The 18788-nt window shown below is 42.0% G+C and overlaps 1 pseudogene across 1 annotated transcript; it reads left to right on the top strand.

The window, feature by feature from the left end:
- Positions 1 to 10090: 10090 nt before the first annotated feature.
- Positions 10091 to 10580, top strand: LOC308524800 (peptidyl-prolyl cis-trans isomerase A-like; annotated as a pseudogene). Its single transcript has one exon. The product of its transcript is annotated as a peptidyl-prolyl cis-trans isomerase A-like (transcript).
- The last annotated feature ends 8208 nt before the right edge of the window (positions 10581 to 18788 follow it).

Genomic DNA, 18788 nt, shown 5'->3' with positions numbered 1-18788 from the left:
CTTTGGGGGTTTCGTCACTGTGCAAAGATCACAGAGCGCATGTACACAAATCCGCATTGTATAGCCTGCTACATAGCTTGGCTATACAGTGTAGCCTACAAAACAACAGGAGCTTAAATCAAGCACAAGAGAAAATGATGTAATCAAGAGTGGGATTAAACATGAGATGTATGAGGCTGCTGTCGGTGTAACAGAGCATACTGTTTGACAGCAGAGTTTTTTCATAAGTAAAAAAAGCACACTCTAAAATAATGATACAATGTATATTAAATACATAATCCAGTAACATAGTTGTTTATTATCATGATCAAGTATTATGTACTGTACGTACATAGGTGATACGTTATACTTTTATACGGACTGGCTGAGAGGATTAGACAAAGAGGAAAGTTTAAACAATGCTTTAATTATTAAGACCACATTATTGGGGGGCAGGAGTGGGGTGGAGGGAGTCAATGGGGGAAAGGAGGGGGACCTCTGTAATACTGTCAACAGTAAAGATAAAGTTTAAAAATGACCACATTAATAAGGGCTGTTACAAAATAAGTACCTGATTGACTACCAAATAGACTGTTCCTCTAGTTTAATGGACAGAGACAGCTGGGGGTTGGAGTGTTTGGGAGAATTTATGTTTAAATGGACTAGGGGAGAGTTTGTCTAGAATGGCAGGTTGCTTTAAGGAAGATGCTGCTAGAAGGTAGGTGTGGCAGAGATTCCTGGTTAGAACCCTATGTCTATTTTCCCATTTCCCTCAGTAATAGAACTTCTAATTTTTAGTGGGACACTTGGTCATCAGAATATAAGTACATTTAGCCATGGAGTTAAGTTTTGACTAAAGAGTATAAGCAGCAGTGGTAGGTACTTGCTGACAAGAAATGACATTGGGAATGTAGGCCACACACAAAGGAATAACAAGATAGAAGGATCAAGCATCTTTGATACTATAGAATATCAAACCTACCCTAGATCTCTCTGAAGTTTTACATCTATTTCATTTGAACCACTTTTATTTTGGGCTAGAGGCCCGGTGCATGAAATCCATGCACAGGTATGGTCCCTAGGCCTGGCCTGTGATCAGGGCCATCTTCCCCAGCTGCCCAAAGCTGGCCCCGCCCCCCACCACTACCCACACCTGGTTTCCCGTTTGCCATCGGGTGATCAGTGCCTAATGGCCAGGGGAAGGGACCAATAGGTTGGCTGTTCCTGCCCACTCACTGGCCTCGCCCCTGCCGCAGGTAGCCATCAGGTGATCGGAGCCTGCCGGCCAGGGGAAGAGACCAAGAGGTGGTCAGTGCGCCTCATAGTGACTGGTCCAGCGGTCATTCTGGTCATTCTGCTGTTAGGGTCAATTTGCATATTACCCTTTTATTATATAGGATTATCTGTCACTTGCAGCTGAACCCAATCTTAACCATCACAGTAAGTCAACACCCTAAATACTTGGAGAAAGATAGCAGACTTTACCCTGAGGGACTAAGAAACCAACTAATATTCCTGAGAAGGGGAAAATGCAGTGATCCTCAATTTTAGGATACTAATATAGCATCAGGTATGATGCAAATCAGAACAGGGAAAATATTTGGGAGGCTGGTAAAAATGGTGTAAGCCATTTGGGTATAAAGCCAGAAACCAGTGTACTGATGAAACCAAGAGAAGGATATAAAACACCTTGAAGGAAGAATCACTGATATTTGGTAACTGACTAGGTATGACATTTAGGAAGGCATAGAGAGTGGACATGGGTAAGTAAAAGATTGCAACAAAGAAAATACCCAGTTTTTTTACATTCATGATCTAAGGTATAACATAGTATCTATAGAAATAGGAAAACCAAGAGGGTAAATGTGGATTGATGGGGGAAGAAGAAAGAGGAAGAGGTAAGTCATGAAATATTTACTATAAGTTGACATTATAGAAATCCAAGTGGAATTTTCTAGTAGGTACATTGGCAATAAGGTCAGGAGTTTAAGAAAGGAAAGTGTTTCAAAGATATATCTGAAGGAGTATTCCTAACAAAGTGATGATGTCAGAATTATTAAAAGATAAACTGAGGGATATTAAAAATTTTAAGTTTCTTTGAGTAAACACTGATCCCAATCAGGCAGTGCCAAACTGGAGTGCTCTGCTGAGGGGAGCTGGGGAAGAGACTTATACACAGACTAGAGGCCCGGTGCATGAGATTTGTGCACTGGTCGGGGGGTCCCTCAGCCCAGCCTGCACCCTCTCACAGTCTGGGACCCCTCGGGGGATGTCCGCCTTGCTGTCAGTCAGACATCCCTCTTTCAGTCTGGGGCTCTTGCAGTCCCAGACCCCTTGCTCCTTACCACCCGCCTGTAGTGAGGCAAGAGAAGCTCCCGCAACCGCTCACCAGCCATCAGCTGGGCTTCTGGCTGAGCAGTGCCGCCTCTGTGGGAGCACACTGAACACCAGGGAACAGCTCCTGCATTGAGCATCTGCCCCCTGGTGGTCAGTGCATTTCATAGCGACTGGTCATTTTGCTGTTTGGTCCATTTGCATATTACACTTTTATTATATAGGATGGTATGGAAGCAAAGCAAGGACATTTTTATTTTAAATATATTTTATTGATTTATCACAGAGAGGAAAGGAGAGGGATAGAGAGTTAGAAACATCAATGAGAGAGGAACATCCATCAGCTGCCTCCTGCACACCTCCTATTGGGGATGTGCCCGCAACCAAGGTACATGCCCTTGACTGGAATCAAACCTGGGACCTTTCAGTCCACAGGCTGACGCTCTATCCACTGAGCCAAACCGGTTAGGGCAGCAAGAACATTATTTGATTGACTGTAAGCTTAAAGCCTGGTTGGCTGTTGGTCATTGGTTGTCCTGTGGTTTTGCTTTTGTAACCTTAAATTTTGGTTTGCTTTCATAGGCCCACAGCATTAGAGCCACCTCAGCATAATGCCCCCCTTGTTTAATAACACCATAGATGAGAATTCTAAGGTAAAGAGTGAATACAACTGAAAGATGAAGAGCAGGCAAAAAAAAAAAGACCCAGAGAAGTAAAGTGTAGTGTCTCACTAGGCATAATGATTTCGGATCAAACTAGAAAACTTCCTGTAATCCTAACATCTAACCAGGTGATGTTGAGAACGTTTCCACATGTGTATTGCCAGCTCTGAGTAAGAAATAGTAAGCTATTTTTTATTTTTACTACTCTCTTCTGTTTATCAAAGATGATATTGCCATAGATTCTGTGACTAAATCTGATTTTGTCAACACTCTTGGTAGTTGTATAAATTTCTTATGCCCAGTGTTACAAGAGAGCCTGGTGGCTAAATTCTGTAAGTTTGAAATTTCATGCAGCATTCTTAGTATTAGAGGGATTCCAGATACTACCTTCATCCTGAAGAGGAAAGGGAAGCACCACAAAAAAAGACAAGATTCTAAAATCATTCAACATATGCTCATGTCCCTCCACAGACTCAGCCCCAAGGCAAAAACCATATGAAAAGATATGACTACCACACCTATTGTTGCAACCTGTGTAGGTAACTGTGACTCGCCTGTCTCCTCAATTGGATGAAAATGGCTCAGAGAATAAACTAAAGGCTTTTCCATTCCCTTACTTTCCCAATTTCATTTTTGTGTGTGGTGCTGTGAGTGTAGGGGGGGAATTGTTTGTTAGCACAGAATAACGTAGTGAAAGCTAACTAATACAGCTAACAATACATCTGAGAGCCATCTTGTTAGGTATTATTACTGCTATGAGGAGTTTTCCCCAGTTCATAGTAGAATGACTTATTGAGATTTGTAGTTTATTGTTTCAGGTCTTCTATTTAGGTCTTTGATTCATTCTGAATTAATTTTTATACATGGGAACAAACAGTAGTCTAGTTTCAGTCTTTTGCATGTGGTTTTCCAATTTTCCCAGCACCATTTATTGAAGAAGCTTTCTTTTCTCCATTGTATGTTTATTCCTTCCTTTGTTTATTTTTTAAAAATATTTTTATTGATTTCAGAGAGGAAGGGAGGTGGAGAGAGAGAGAGAGAAACACCAATGATGAGAGAGAATCATTGATCAGCTGCCTCCTGCACACCCCACACTGAGGATCGAGCCCACAGCCTGGGCATGTGCCCTGCCTGGGAATTGAACCCGGCAACCTCTGGATGGGCAACCACTGAGACACATCGGCCGAGCTATTTTATTACTTTAAAGATGAACACTAAAATATTTAGGGGGAAGAAATGATTTTTCTGGAATTTGTTTTAAAATGTTCCAAAAACAAAACATAATTTTTTAAAGATTCAGGGAAGATAAAAAAAAAAATATGTCAAAATACTGATGATTGTTGAAATTGAATATTTACCTTTTGAAAATTTCAGGAAAAGTTGAAAATAAAAGTTTCTTAATGGTGAAGAAACTATTATAAATGGCATCTTCATGTAGGAGAGGAAAGAAATTGTAAACTTCGCTTTGTAGTTATGCAGTTTGCCCATTGTTTGGAGCCAAAACTATGCTTTGCATCATAGTTTGCCCTTAAAAAAGTTTTTTTAAAAAATATATTTTATTGACTTTTTGCAGAGAGGAAGGGAGAGGGACAGAGAGCCAGAAACATCGATGAGAGAGAAACATTGATCAGCTGCCTCCTGCACACCTCCCACTGGGGATGTGCCCGCAAGCAAGATACATGCTCTTGACCAGAAACAAACCTGGGACCCTTCAGTGTGCAGGCCGATTCTCTATCCACTGAGCCAAACCAGTTATGGCTTGTGTTGTTTTTTTTTAATAATGGGGAATCCCGATTTCTGATTTGAGTGAGCAGGGTTGGCTTCTCAGCCACTGTGGTTTCACCATGTAAAGGAGACTTTATTGTTTCAGGTTGTGTTTAACTGTCTCTAACAGATATGTTTATCTGTATAAATGTTTCTGTTGTTAACTTGTTTTTGGTTTGGTTATAGTAAAACAACATGCAGGAACTTGTACGAGTTCACAGGGTCCCAATGTGGACCACAAATGATAAGGAACAATTAAGCATTAGTGGGGGGGAAAAGGAAAATTGAATTCAGACAACATGCATTTGATATTGATACTTCCCAGCTAAGAGACATTGATTAAATCAACCTCTGGGAATATTACATTTCTCTTGGGCAACATGGGAATGGTAACAGGACTATTGTAAAGACTGCATGAGCTATTACGCAAGATGCTTTTTCTACTCTAAAGCATCATACCAAGATAAACAATATTAGCATGAAGAATGAATATTGGCAATATTTAATATGATTATTTTCACTTTGTAAAAGTGAAAAATTATCTAAATTGATTTTTAAAAATAAGTCAAATAAACATACCAAACTTTTCCATTAAAATATACCAGAGTAAAGAAATAAAAATTTCATAATACAGATAATTGCCTCAGTTTTATTGTTTTATGCCTTATCTATATCTATAAAAGTCTAAGCCAGGGGTCCTCAAACTTTTTAAACAGGGGACCAGTTCACTGTCCCTCAGACTGTTGGAGGGCTGGACTATAGTTTTAAAAAAAACTATGAACAAATTCCTATGCACACTGCACATATTTTGAAGTAAAAAAACAAAACAGGAACAAATACAATATTTGTATTTGCATGTGGCCCCGCGGGCCGTAGTTTGAGGACCCCTGGTCTAAGCTACCAGCCAACCAGCCAACTGGCCAGTGCTATGATGCACACTGACCACCAGGGGCAGACGCTCAACATAGGAGCTTCCGCGCTGCGGTGACTTGGCAGTGGTGGTTCTTGGGTGACCCACCCAGAACCAGAGAGGAGGGAGCCCGATTCCAGGGGCATCACCCAAGAACCACCCTCTCACAATCTGGGACCCCTCTGGGGATGTCAGAGAGCCGGTTTTGGCCTGATTCCCAAAGACCAGGCCCAGGGTCCCCACCAGTGCATGAATCTGTGCACCAGGCCTCTGGTCGTTAATAATCATGATTTTTGTGTGTGTTTATTTTAATTTCACCTAGTCAGCTCCACCTCTTCAAAAACTTATAGGTGCCTGGCCTGTGTAGCTGAGTGGTTGAGTGTCGACCTATGTTCCAGAAGGTCAGGGTTCGTTCGATTCCCTGTCAGGGCACATGCTCAGGTTGCAGGCTCGATATCCAGTCAGGGGCATGCAGGAGGCAGCCAATCAATGATTCTCTCTCATCATTGATGTCTTATCTTTCTCTCCCTCTCTCTTCCTCTCTGAAATCAATAAAAATATATTTTAAAGACTTATAGGTAAACTTAGTATCATTCTGAGAGCAACAGGCAGCATTAACTGACTTAGATTGTTTTCAGTAATTTATAATTTCAGTTTGCAGCCAATACTCAGGTTGTTATGCTTCTTATGCTCTCCAACACAGTTTCCCCCGAAATCATATAAGGCACATAAGCGTCCTACTTTAATGAAAAGTTGTTCTTTCAATGTAATTATAAAAATAACCTTTTCCTTTACCCTCTTTTCAGAAAAAAAATGTCACATGAAAGAACATGACTAGCTCCTCAAAGTAAGTGATGATGTAAGAGCCATAAAGTACTTCAAAAACAAACAAAAAGCGTCCCCCTGCCTCCTAATAAACAGCAATAAGAAACATTTCATCTGACTCTCCATATTTCCATCAGGACAAGGAGTAGATCAGCTCAACCAATACACAGCTCCACGATGGCTTTTCACTTCATGCCTGCTAAACCTCATTTCACTAAGTGATGTGGTGCCGGGAGCTGGTCCATCCTTGCTGTTTCAAGGGACCTGGCATATATGGCATACTGTTCTTAATATGTTTGCTCACCTTCTTGGCACTATGTGTTTTAACCGAGGTCTCTGAGAAAGGTTGTTTCCCCAGGTAGGGATTTTCCCCTGAAGTTAGGGAGGGACTAAAACCTCTTAACTAAGTGCCAGGCGGGTAATTAATCACTTTAACTATGAACAATCATGCTTAAGCTACATAATCTTTACTCCCTGGAATGGAGATAAGAAACGCCCTAACCTTTGGAATAGAGATTGATAGGATTGGAATCAACTGGTATAAATACAGATGTAAGAAGACAGAACCTAGAGAGACAGAACCTAGGCACAGAACCTACACAGAACGTTCTCTAGAAACAGAAGAACTTCGCTGGAGAGAACATGGCAAAAGATCCTGGACAGAAACTGGCCTCAGAACCTAGAGACAGAACCTAGCGAGAGAACATGGCAAAAGATCCTGGACTGAACCGGACTACAGAAATTGGCAAGAGAACCTGACTAGAACCTGGTGACTGAACCTGGCTGGAGAACCTGGACAGAACCTGGCTGGAGAACCTAGCGAGGGAACATGGCTACAGAGCCTGGCTGGAGAACCTGGAGAACCTAGCAAGAGAACATGGACACAGAACCTGGCTGGAGAGCCTAGCCAGAATTTCGCTGGAGATCCAGACCAGAACTTGGCTGGAGATCCTGGCTGGAGATCCTGGCTAGGCTGCTGATCAACTGAACACTGTCTCCATGTCCTTCCTTCTTCGCCAACTCCGTCTACGCCTTTGGGAACCCCTGGACCTGCTGGGGTTGGACCCTGGCAATGTGGGACCTTATGGAGTTATTATTCTGTCTCTTCAGATGAAATGATAGAGAAAACATTATATTGTTGGGGATATTGTTAGCACTCCCAATACGACTAGCTTTTCCATTTTTGCTTGTCCTCACTTTCACTATTTTTAATTGTTTTTCAGTCCAGATTGATCTTTTTCCATTACAATTATTATTTAATTTCAAAAAGGTAATACTTTTACATGTTTCAGTATTTTAAAGGTTAAAAAAGAGGTATCTAGTGAAAATTCTCTCTCCCAACCTGTCCTTCAGTTACCTAGAAATATGTGCTTTCCCCATATTTTTCTTGATCGCCTGCTTTTGTTCATGTTGCTATCCTTATCTGAAATGTCCTTCAAATATCTTTCAGTTTCTATCCTTCACATCTTCAAAATGTAGCTTAATACTCTCTTTTAATGAGCTTTTTTCGGAACCATCATCTTTATAATTGATCCCTTATTCTGCATAATCAAATGTGACTTGTACCCTGTTTTCATTAATATGCTTAAACTTGCTAATGCTCCTAAATTATTTTTACATTTCCTGCATAGATTTTAGCTTTCCAAATAGCTTACAGATTTGGCTCCTCAAAAGCAAGCAATGACTTGTATTTCTTTTGTTCTCCACATAGCATGTAATCTGGACCTATGCAAGTAGCTGAGACCTTATACCGTATCTAGCCTGTGAAATCCTTACCTGGTTATTCTCAAAATTTGCTATTAGCATCACCTGCAGAGGTTTGGAAACTCAGAATGCCCTGGCTTCACGCCATACCAAGTAGATCAGAATCTGGGGGTGGGATTTAAGCATGAGTGCTATTTAAAATTCTCCAACCTGCAGCTAAATTTGAGAATCAGTTACCTAACCCACCTCCATGCACTCATCTCAGTTAAGTATCTTATTTCATGAGAACATACTCTTGGACAGACTGACAGATGTCAGAGAGGAGGGGGATGGGAGGGGTGGGAGGGACCGGATGAAAGAAGGTGAAGGGATTAACCATAACCCAGAGACACAGATAACAAGGTGGTGATGACCAAGGGAAAGGGGTGGGACTGGAGGGAGGTGGGCAAAGAAGTGGGGGGATGGGGACATTTGTAATAGAGTCAATAAAAATAGAGTTTTAAAAATGCTCTTTCTGCCCGGCTGGTGTGGTTCAAAGGTTGAGTGTCGACCCAGGAACCAAAAGATCGCTGTTTGAGCCCTAGCGGGGTTGGCTCAGTGGACAGAGCATCGGCCCGCAGACTGAAGGGTCCCGGGTTTGATTCTGGTCAAGAGCACATACCTCGGTTGCAGGTTCCCTGGCCCTGGTTGAGATGCATATAGGAAGCAACCAGTCAATGTGTCTCTCTCACATTGATGTTTCTCTCTGTCTCTCCCTCTCCCTCCCACTCTTTCTAAAAAAACCAATGGGAAAATATCCTCGGGTGAGGATTGATCAAAAACAAAACAAATAAAAACAGAAATCATTGTTTGATTTCTGGTTCAGCCACATGCCCGGGTGTGGGCTAGATCCCCAGTAGGGGGCCTGCAAGAGGCAGCCGATAGATGACGTTTCTTTCTCATTGATATATATATTTTTTAATATATTTTATTGATTCTCTACAGAGAGGAAGGGAGAGAGAGATAGAGAGTTAGAAACATCGATGGGAGAGAAACATCGATCAGCCGCCTCCTGCACATCTCCCACTGGGGATGTGCCCGCAACCCAGGCACATGCCCTTGACCGGAGTCGAACCCAGGACCCCTCAGTCCGCAGGCCGACGCTCTATCCACTGAGCCAAACAGGTTTCGGCTCATTGATATTTTTATCTCTCTATCCCTCTCCCTTCCTCTCACTCTAAAAATCAATAAAAAACATATCTTAGAAATGTTCTTTCTACCAATGTCAACGTAGTCCCTCCTGTGTACGCACCCACCTTCTCCTGCTTTGCGGCCCTTGTGGCTCACACAGAGCCCCCTTCCTCCCACAGGCTTCCTTCCAGGAGCCACGTTTTCTTCACCCTCCTTCCGTGAAAACCTCCTCATAAGGCTTTGCTACACAGATGGCTGTCATTTTTTACCTCCAAGCCTCTCTTCAACCAACTTCTATCTGGCTTTCATTCCCATCAGGCCTCCAAAAATGTTCTTGTCATGTAGCCAGACCCCAGGGCCAGTCTTCTGCCTTCTGCCTCTCAGCTGCATGAGCACTCTTGGCTCCAACACTCTCTTCTTGATTCCCAGGACACCACATTGCTGCTCCTTCTCTCCCTCTGTTGCCTTCCCCCCTTGTATTGCCTCTTCACTACCTGACTTCAAGGTGGCAGCTTCCCAGGGCTTGGTCCTAAGCCTTCTGTTTTCTCCACCCATTTCCGTGGATAACTTGTATATAAAGATGATTTCAAAGAGTAAGTAGTTGAAATGTTTTTTACCTTACTAGGTAAATGTTTATTTTCAGTGATACTAGAAAAGACTATAACCTACATGTCAAACTCACTTTAACACTATAAAGTGGGCTTTGCAGACGCCGTGGCCCCGGAGCCGCACGTGGCCAGCCATGGTGAACCCCACCGTGTTCTTCGACATCGCCATCGACGGTGAGCCCTTGGGCCGCGTCTCCTTCGACCTGTTTGCAGACGAAGTTCCAAAGACAGCAGAAAACGTCCGTGCTCTGAGCACTGGGGAGAAAGGATTTGGTTATAAAGTTCCTGCTTTCACAGAATTATTCCAGGATTTATGTGCCAGGGTGAAGACTTCACACGCCATAATGGCACAGGCGGCAAGTCCATCTATGGGCAGAAATTTGAGGATGAGAACTTCACCCTGAAACATACAGGTCCTGGCATGTCCATGGCCAATGCTGGACCCAACACAATCGTTCCCAGTTTTTCATCGTCACTGCCAAGACTGAGTGGATGAACGGCAAGCATGTGGTCTTTGGCCCGGTGAAGGAAGGCATGGGTATTGTGGCAGCCATGGAGCGCTCTGGGTCCAGGAATAGCAAGATCAGCAAGAAGATCTCCATTGCTGACTGTGGACAACTCTAATACATTTGACTTGTGTTTTATCTTAACCACCAGACCATTCCTTCTGTAGCTCAGGAGAGCACCCTTTCACCATGATTTGTTTGGAATGTTCTATAATCTTTGTGTTTTTTTTTTTTTTAAATATATTTTATTGATTTTTTACAGAGAGGAAGGGAGAGGGACAGAGAGCCAGAAACATCGATGAGAGAGAAACACCGATCAGCCGCCTCCTGCACACCTCCCACTGGAGATGTGCCCGCAACCAAGGCACATGCCCTTGACCGGAATCGAACCCGGGACCCTTCAGTCCACAGGCTGACGCTCTATCCACTGAGCCAAACCAGTCAGGGCAATCTTTGTGTTCTTGCCACAGTTCATTGGGTTCCATAATTTCCTTACCCTTTCCCAGTCTAGCTGGATTGCAGAGTTAAGTTTATGATGATTAAATGAAAACCAGACAGTTGTCTGTAAAAAAAAAAAAAAAGACTGTAAAGTGAAGGGGGGATGAATTTAAGTGGCAAATCATCTTGCAAACCATAAAACACTCTTTACACGTCTCTCTTCTTGCCCTAAAGTTCTTCAAATCACAGCTATCTTCCCTCTTTCCAAAGTTCCCCATCAACTGCTAGGTCTCCCCTTTTCTCTAGATTTCCCCCTAAACATACTCTCCAGCTTCCTGTCTCCATTCTCCCCACACCCCCTCACCTCCAGTGGAAACTCATCTTGCTGATAATACACCCTGTATGGAAATTGCTTGTATTGAGAAGTTATAATTCACCTACAGGAAAGTCTTCAAAATAGACAATACATATATTGCAAGGAAACCGTAGAGAATTTACTTGATATAGAAGGAGGACTCTGGGGAAGAAAAAAATGGGTCAATAAAGTAGTATAAAAATGTATCTCTATATACAAAAGGCTAATATGCTAAGTGTCTGTCTGGGTAATGACATCATGTAGCAGCACCCGGCTTCCTCTCCTTAGTGACTAGCCTCCTTGGAAGTTCTTCAGCCCAGGAACCCAACTTGCTTTACAGCCAGGTGCAACATTTTACAGTTTAACCAAATGCTCATGAAGTGTTTTCCCCTGCCTCATCTCATTTGATTCCTGGAGTAGGTAGATGAGAAATTCAGTAGAATCCTATTTTCTTTTCATTAGCCAGAAAACGGAGATTTAGATAATTTATAAACTTGACCCAACTGAAAATAAGTAAGAAATGGTGGAACTTGAAAATGACTTCAGGTTTTCTCTCTGTGCAGAATATAGTCAAACACTGCTGCAGTTAAATATTTTGCCCTTTTTTCTCCCTGCATGATCTACAATAATAATTTGCTTTGTGTTGACAGTTACTGCTGTGTTGCTGACAAATTACCTGAAAGAGAAATTGGGGTGCTTCACTGGGCTGGAAAAAGTTTAGCTACATTAGAAAGCAGGTATAATTAAGTGTATCTATATATATAAAAGGCTAAGTTGACTCGTGCATGTATGACACATATAAAGCTCTCTCTGGTGCCAATCACACATGTGTGTTTCTATCTGTCATTGCCAATCATGAATTTGGTTGACACTTCTATTATAAAGAAAGGGAGAATAACGATATTAAAATATTTCTTCTACTTAATTTCATTTCAATGTGCATAAATTTGTGCACCAGGCCACTAGTTTAAATAATAAAGTCTGTCTCAAATATGTTTTTATTATGTAAGCGTCTAGAATAATTCACATTTAGAAATGTTGGTATACCCTAAGAACCGGGAGTCTCAAAAGCACTTAGACATCAAAGCTGTCATCTCGATCACCAACTTATTTAAAACATTTAATAGGACAAAGCATTGTCAATATATAAATCTATCTAATTATTAAATTAGCATCTCTAAGATTCTAACAGAATAGATATGATACAATAAATTTACTATTTTCTAGTAGTTCTGTTAGTTTTTTTTAACCCTGACATAATAATAAGGTCTGATATGATATAATGTAGCTAATAATTCTATTAGTATCTATAGTTATATCTATCTATAATAGTAAAAGTGTAATATGCTAATTAGACCGGATGTCCTTTTGGACATCCTTCCTTCTGGACAAAGCCGCAGTGGGCAGGGGCTACCGCAGAGGTGGCAGAGGCCCCCCTCTGTGGCAGTGGAGGGTGGAGGCTGAGGCAGAGGTGGCTGTGGCAGCAGCAGGGGCCAAGGCCCTTACACAAATTTCGTGCATCCGGCCCTCTAGTTAGATTATAATAAAGCTCCAAGAAATATACTGTTTCCGAAGGACAGGAAATTAGACAATACAGAAGTCAATAACAATGAGTAACCAATTTTTATTATTATCCCTATAGAAGCCCAGTGCACAAAAATTTGTGCACTCGGTGGGGGGGTCCATCAGCCTGGCCTGTGTCCTCTCACAGTCCAGGAGCCCTTAGGGTATGTCCAACGAATGGCTTAGGCCCCCTCCCCAAAGGGAGGGGGCCTAAGCTGCAGTCTGGCCTCCCCCTGTGAGAGATGACTAGCGGGCTTATCAGGGGATGGCTCAGGCAGCGAGTGGCCAGCCCCACCCACATTGCACCAGTGCCACTGGTGGCCTCCCTCTGCAGGAGGCGATCCAGCCGGGCCAATCTGGGGCAGTGAGCGGCCGGCCCTGCCCCGAATTGCCCCACTACTGCCACTGCTCATGGCCTTCCTTTGCAAGAGGTGACTGGGCGGGCAATCAGGGAATGGCGCTGGCCCCCATTGCCCTGCTGCTGGTCACCACCTTCCACCCTACCCCATCGCTGTCCCCTCCCTCTGCCCTTGGCTGGCCTGGCACCACCTGCTCTCTGGCCCTGCCCCCGTTCGTTCCACCATTCGGTTAATTTGCATATTACACTTTTATTATATAGAATTGCTACATTTTTGCTTTTTTTTCAGTCTTCATGGTCATCTCTTCAGCATCACAAACTCTGTCTGCTGACAAACTGTAAATAAGGCAGGTAAATAACACATAAATTCTTAGTTTCTTGAGAATGAAACAGTACCTGCTTTAGACATTTATGTAACAACTTTTAATAATTCAGCCCTTGCATTTGTGGAGGCTTATATACTACTAGGGGCCCGGTGCACGAAATTCGTGCACTGGGTGTGGGGGGGCGGGGAGAGTGTCCCTCAGCCCAACCTGCCCCCTCTCACATACTGGGAGCCCTCAGGCGTTGACCCCCATCACCCTCCGATCGCCTGATCGGCCCCTTGCCCAGGCCTGACGCCTCTGGCCCAGGAATCATGCCTGGGCAGGGGACCCCCATCTCCCTCTGAACGCTTGCTCCACCCCCTGCCCAAGCCTGACACCTCTAACCCAGGCTTCAGGCCTGGGCAAGGGGACCATCATATCCCCCCAATCCCTGGCTCCGCCCCCCACCCAGGCCTGATGCCTCGGCCAGAGGAGTTGACCCTCATCACCCTCCGATCACCAATCACCAGATCGGCCCCTTGACCAGGCCTGAGGCCTCCGGCAGAGGTGTCAGGCCTGGGCAGGGGACCCCCAGCTCCCCGTGGTTGCAGGCTCCGCCCCTGCCCAGGCCTAATGCCTCTGGCCTAAGCATCTGGCCCAGGCAGCGGGGACCTGCAGTGGCAGCGGGAGGCGCCGCGATCGTGGGCTTCGCTTTAGGCCCAGGCAAGGGACCCCTAGCTCCTGGGACTGCCAGCTTCTACCGTGCCCAGCTCCCATCGCTGGCTCCACCCGTACTTCCTGCTATCACTGGCCAGGGTGGCAAAGGCGTCTGATTCTCTGATCATGGCCCCAGGGCCGCCTTTGCCCTGCCCCCCAGCTCTTAGCTCCCCCTTGGGTTTCCGATCACTGTCAGTGGCAGGGGGCTTCTTCCTGCTTTCCCTTTCGCCTCCCTGCATTGTGCCTACATATGCAAATTAGCCACCATCTTGTTGGCAGTTAACTGCCAATCTTAGTTGGCATTTAACTGCCAATCTTAGTTGACAGTTAATTTGCATATAGCCCTGATTAGCCAATGAAAAGGGTATCGCCGTACGCCAATTACCATTTTTCTCTTTTATTAGTGTAGATATTCATGAATATTTACATGTTAAAAATTAAGCTAACATTGTTAAATAAATATATGCATTATTCTCCTACATTGAAAAATTACATTTACAATGACAAAAATAGAAGTGTGAAGAGCTATGTTGTTTTTACATAACTCCAACTCAGAAAATGTAAAGGATGACTGATTTTAATTATAGTTGGCATGTCTGGCCTTCTGTTAATAGACCAGTGATGTTTGGGTAGTATAAAGGAATATGCAATTAATAAGTTATTATATACTTTGTAATATTTGTTTTTCTTGCTTTTATTTTAGAAAAATAGAGTTATGATCAATATTTTCATTTAATATATCTTGACAGCTTGCCAAATTAAACATTTTGTGATTCATTGAAACTTTGTGATAGTTTTTAAAATGAATTAGAATGGGGCAAAGCTTCACTCTGCTGAAGCAATAATATCTATATTTTTAATAGAACTCAAAGCAATACTTAGATATGATAGGGAATCATGAATTTTACATGTCATCTTCAAATGTTATAATGGGCTTTCATATGGCAAGTTATTGGTATCCCATAAGATTTTACAAAATACTTAAAAGTGCATTGCCATTATTTATATTGCAATTTATCCTGTCCATTAAAGCAACATTTAAATCTGGATAGTAATATAAAGAATTGATTAATGTTCTATCTAGACTTACATATTCAATTGTTATATGACTTACATAATGAAAATTGTTCTTCAACTACCATGTGCAACTGTGGTGATTATCATTACCAGTTACTTTGTGAGTATTTCTAAAACCACAAATGGAACACACACACAAAGCAAAAAAGTGTATATTAGTCACTACTGGGAAACAATATTTTGTAATGTAAGTAACTATTATATTGCCCTGGTTTCAGACTTGCCTTGTAGATATTTGATGCAACAACAAATAACCCTATTTCTAAATAAAGAAGTATATTTCTAGGACATAAGAAACAAAGTAAAATCTCTATTTTGTTAGAGTTATATGGTAGAAGGCAAATGTGGATATTTTGAAATGTCCCAAATATTTGGAATAATGGATTAAAAATACTTATCTACTCACCAGTAAATTTTTAAAATTTCTATACATTATTATTTTTTAAATTTTTACAAGATTTTATCTGAGCCAAACTGCTGATATACACTAGAGAGTAAGATCTCAAGTGATCTGCAGTGTAACAGTACTGCAGCTTCTTTTAAGCATCGGATAAAGTACCTTCCAATGAGGTTGGAGAGTGTTTATTTGATGTTCTTTCAAAAAAAAAAAAAAAATCTCCAGGTGGCAGTCAATAATCTTTACAGCCTTTGTCTCCTGGGAGCTCATTTGCAACTTGGCGTTTTCTTGAAGTGACTCTATCAAACCTTGACAATAGTGTAAGATTTCTCCTTTCAATAATGTCAGCTCATAAGTTCCTTCATCTAAGTCCAGCTTAAATGCACTGTGATGCATGAAGGAATGCAAAAACCGAAAATGGGGCGTCAGGGAGTAGGGAAGAACCAAGGGGCCATCTTGGGTTTCTCATAACCCTATTTGTTTAATTTACAACCATTGTTTACCTACACAAAGTATCCTAGAAGTTTTCATCACTTATTTTACAACTAGAAGCCCAGTGTGAAATCACACCCGGTAGCCCGTCGCTGCTCGCAGCCCTGCCCATCCGCTCGCCACTGCCACTGTTGGCGGAACTCGCAGCCCTGCCCGCCACCCGCCTTGCTGCAAATGGAGCCTATGGGCCGCGGGGGTGGGACCGAGAGGTGCTCAATGCACCTCACGGTCCGGTCGTTTGGTCGTCCTGGTCGTCTCAGACACTGGCTTTTTTTTATATATAGATGCTTCCCATGCAATTTCAAATCTTTTGAGGGGTCCCAGGGGCCCTTCTGAAACACCACAAAGTTTTCCCTACGTATATTGAGGTTTTAACCCTTGGAACCTCAGTCTAATGAAAACTAAGAAGTGATCAATTAGCATTCTTTAGCTTGGGCATTTTATAAAGACATTTTATAACCTCTAGAAACATTTTTCATAGACATAAAAGTCAATTATTAACATGGATTTACTTTGTAAAACCCAGGCTAAATAAAGACAGGTCTGTTTTATTTAAACCAACAAACTTAAGCTAACTTTTATTTACTGAGGATTAATCTTAGACAATGTGAACTTGAAAAGCATTTTAATTAGTTTTTACATTTCTAAGAATTTTAGAATATCCAATCCTCACAAGCACTTGCCTTTAAGTTAATTTTAAGAATACCATTTGGTGGTAAAAAAAAATTACCTTACATTTACAACCATAAAGGGGTGGCAAAAGTAGGTTTACAGTTGTGAGTACCTGATTCTTGTATTACTGTTTATTAATTTTTGCATTATTTTCCATATGAACAACCGTAAAGCTACTTTTGCTCACCCCTGTACATATATAGACATGCACAGACAGACAAAAAAACAGAGACCTTTTAGCCATGAGAAAAACTCACTAGTTTATAAAAGAACAATCAAATCCAAATTTTGCCCTGGAAGCATTTAAAATTTATGTCACATTCCAAATGACCTCCCACCTTTTAAAATAAGGAGAGACATTTTTAATTCCTCAAAGAATTGGGTTGACACCTAAATGACATCACAGGTTGATCCATTTATATAAATATCCATACCCAAATCCTCTTTTGGAAGCATTGAGAGATAGACTTTAGAACCGGCTTTTACTAAGAGTGCATGCTAAAATTAGGGGTACGGGGCGACGCTCCAGTCACCTGAACCACACTGGCCAGAGCCCCACAAACATTCTTTGCTTTTCTTACCAGACGCTGACAGGCACAGGGCCTGATCTTGGGATGTACCCATTTCAGGGCACCCTGCCCTTCTCCCTGGAGTTCCCGCTGGCTTCTCTGGGATCTGCTTCATTACCATACTGGACGACTCCCAGCACCCGTCTCCGCAACTCCAAATTCTGGAATCTGAACGACTCTCTTCACCGCATTGGCTATTCAGGTTGGGGTAGCAAGTGTCCTTTCTCTTTTGGAACTAATGAGAGTTCAGTCGCTCATTTAACCAGCAAAGATTTTCTTCAGACTCTCAGTAAGCAATCAAATTAAAAGCCAAAATTAAAAGCAGCAACCCATTTATTTCCTCCTGGTTTGTCTCAACCCTTATCCACCTCGAGGATTTCTAAGAACAGTTCAAATAAAGTCATGGCCTGTTATTTAAAGCAAGGAGGCCTGGGATTCTGAGAGACTCACCCAAGTTCACCAGATGGGGAGCAGGGAGCTGAGCTGGTGGGCCCTTGCTGGTACCTAGCATCGTGGCTGGGTCCACAGGTTGGTCTTGGGTGGGCTTCTTCAGCATCTTGTCCACTATGCCAAGTAAATGTTGACATAAGAATTGTTCAAACCTATAGCTAATTTTTATGAGTTTAGTTGAGCCAAACGATGACATATGCTGGGGAGCAAGATCTCAAATGCTCCCCATAAATTATTGATGTTAATTTGTAATTAAATTATACTTTTTAGAACAACTTTACTCAAAATAGGCTTAAATATGCATAATGGTGCTAATTTTGTGACTCAGAAATATACTCAACAGTCATTTTCAATACAAGGTAAATTCATAAATATTACAAAGGCAACATTTTGATTTAATTAAGAGTGGTGTGTGGAATATTAAGAAATAGTTATATTCAGGAAGTAGTATATATAAATATATCAACAATTATGTAGTAAAATCTGAATAAAAGCAAGATATGTATGCATTTTTAACGTTTTCATTTTTATGTTATTGTGGGTAAAACTTACCATGACATTTACCCCTTCTACAGATTTTTAAGTGTACAATACAATAATGTTGACCATAAACACAATGTTGTACAGCAGATCTCTAGAATTTATTAATGTTGCATAACTTAAACTTTATACACATTGTTTGGCAGCTCCCCTTTTCCCCTGCCCCCGCCCCTGGCATTCACTGCTCTGCTCTCTGCTTCTGTAAGTCTGATGATTTTAGGCACCTCACAAAGTGGAATCATAGAGTATGTGACTGGCTTACTTCACTTAGCTTAATGTCTTCAAAGTTCCTCCATGTTGTCACATATTGCAGGATTCCTTCTTTTTTAAGGCTGAATAATATTACACTGTATGTATATACCACATTTTCTTCATTTTATTTTAGTTTTTGTT

This window comes from Myotis nattereri (assembly GCF_964212035.1).
Source record: "Myotis nattereri genome assembly, chromosome: 1".
NCBI lineage: Eukaryota > Metazoa > Chordata > Mammalia > Chiroptera > Vespertilionidae > Myotis > Myotis nattereri.
The sequence above is the reverse complement of the archived record's forward strand: the minus strand, read 5'-3'. Positions and strand labels throughout refer to the sequence as shown.